Consider the following 2,834-nt stretch of genomic DNA (forward strand, 5'->3'; position numbering starts at 1 on the left):
CGCGGTGAGTGTCGCCCGCCATTTTGTCACCCCCTTCAGTGGTGACACCCGGGGCAAACCACACCCACCGCACCCCCCTTCTTCCATCCCTGCCCCTGGGCAGGGAGACAGAAAATAAATATAATAATTTTTTATTTATACCCCGCCCTTCCCGGTTCAGAAAACCGGGCTTAGGGCAGCTAGCAACAAATTTAAAACACTTAATTGATGCAACAAAAAAAACAGCATAAAATACAGTCTAAAACGTGAATAGCAATAAATTCAAAATTCAAAATTCAATTTAGGGGGGAAATCCATCCAGTAAACATTAGATGATCACCAGGGCTAGGGGCTAAGTTAGTCCTATTTGGGCCAGCGAGGAGACCAGGGGAGAATTAGCTGTGGGATCCCAGAGCGGGTAATCTTCATAAAAAGGGGAGGGGGAGGGAAGGAAGGGGAATAAAAGATCAGCTAAGTTCAAATGGAAAGCCAGGCAGAATAGCTCTGTCTTACAGGCCCTGCGGAAGGAAGGGACGGACCACCTAACATGGGATTACTATATAAAATGTCTCAAAGAGGCTTACGGTGATAAAAGCAGGACATAATGCAAACATTTAAAATACATCAAAAACATTGACTTACGAGCATCCATCCTACAGCAGCATTCAAAATTTGCCAGGTGCCAGGCACATTTTGCACTTGGCCACTTACGGCCAAGTGAAGATGTCCAGGTGCCAGGATGCCCCTGACATCTCCACCATCTGGAGGTCCACGCCTGGGGATCCTTGGATCGTGACTTGTTTTCACACACTAGCAACGTATTCTGTAGCATTTTGTCCATTATGTTTTGTCTGCACAGTCAGAACCAATTTCAGGAACCAAAAAGTATTGAGAAATATGACTTTTGAGCCGTCTGGCCCCCAAATGGCAACTAGGCATTCCGTTTTGGCGGCTGTAACCCTGGTTTAAGGAGCCATCTGGCACCTAGCTTATATACCTGAGTTTCTGACACTGTCCTGCAGTAGCATAGAAAGGACAAATACTGCTAAAAGATGAAGCCCAATACAGGCTATGGTGTCAGAGCATATAGCCCCAGCTAAGAGCCAAATGTGGCATATAGCCCCAGCTAAGAGACAAACATCTTTGCTGAAGGGCACTGCTGGCATTTGATGGCATACACCATGTTAGAAGATGAGCAATTAAATAGCCCTGAGATGGTACCTTTGATGTTGTTGGGGCCAGTGATGGTGTTGTCTGGGTGTATGAGGCAACAAAGTTAGTATCTGGGTTTATTGCAGGCTCTGGTACCAGTATCCATGTTAAGTCTGGTCGTTGTATTATTGTGGGTGAGGAGTTCAGATTGGGTGGCTGTCTGTAGGCGATGAAAGGTCTTCCTCCCAGAGCTTGAGAAAGAGAACTGTCATTGTCTAAGAGAGGTTGTAAATCTCTGATGAGGCACTGAACTGTTTTAACTTAGGAGCTGTATGTGATTACTAGTGGTGTTCTGCTATTTTCTCTTTTGGGTCTGTCTTGCAGCAAGTTCTCTCTGGGTATCAGTCTGGCTTTGTTGATCTGTTGTCTAACTTCATCAGGCAGATATTTTAGTTCCAAAAAGGTTTGCTGTAGATCTCTTAGGTGAGAATCCCTTTCTGTAGAGCTGGAACAGACGCGGCTGTAACATAGAGCCTGGCTATATACAATTGATTGATTGGTAGGTTTGGGATGGTAGCTGGAAGCATGTAGATATGTTTGCCAGTCAATTGGTTTTCGGTATAAGGTGGTGTCTATGTGCCCATCCTGTATTTTTATAGTGGTGTCCAGAAAATGTATCTCTTGCATAGATTGGTTCATTGTTAGGTTGATTGCAGGGTGAAAGTCATTGAATGTCTGGTGGAAGGTGTCTAGGGTCTGTTGACCATGTGTCCAGATAATAAGAATATCGTCAATGTATTGCAGGTACAAGAGAGGTGTGAGCGGGTAGGAGTTTAGGAAACGTTCCAAATCTGCCATGAAGATGTTGGCATACTGTGGGGCCATGCGGGTGTCCATAGCTGTGCCACTGATCTGGAGGAACAGGTCATCTCCAAATTTGAAGTGGTTGTGAGGACAAAATGGCAGAGTTTGGTAGCAAAGTCCACTGTGATTTTATCTGAAATGGTGTTCCTTATAGCTTGTAAATCATCATTGTATGGGATGTTGGTGTACAGGAATCCCACATCCATAGTGGCTAGTATAGTATTGTTGGGTAGATTGTTCAAAGATTGTATTTTCCTCAGAATTCTCAATGGAGGCCTTGCAGACTCCAGGTAACATGAAACTTACTGTTTTGTAATACGACACATATCCTGACATTAAACGGGAAGTCAAGTGCACCTGGAGTCTGTTTGACCTTTGTTATCAGACTACTACTACAATGCTTTTGACTAGGAGAGGGCTATGCTTAAAATCTCAATATTTAGAAATCCCCTCAATCAGATGTTATGACCCATAACCAAACCCAGTTTTCTGTTTTAAAAAAGCTTAATTCTGTGTGGAACAGTAGCAGTGGCATTTTTACCATTCACTCAGGGCTGAATGCATTCATCAGAGAACGGAACAGATTCAATCACACTATTTCTGTTATTCTTCATTCGATTTATATCCCACCTTCCTGGGGCAGCAAACGTCATGGCCTGGACCACCCCAGACCTCATAGCCCGGACTAGCAGAATCACGTCGCAAGGCAATTTATAAGACAAAATTGCAGAACAATTTTAAGTACATTAATGACAGGAACACGCCCCATGGAGCAAGAAAACATATTTGTGTGGCTCACTATTTGCCCATCACACTGCTAAAGGCGCCGAGACAAACGG

Source organism: Podarcis erhardii (assembly GCF_964252035.2).
Source record: "Podarcis erhardii genome assembly, chromosome: 17".
NCBI lineage: Eukaryota > Metazoa > Chordata > Lepidosauria > Squamata > Lacertidae > Podarcis > Podarcis erhardii.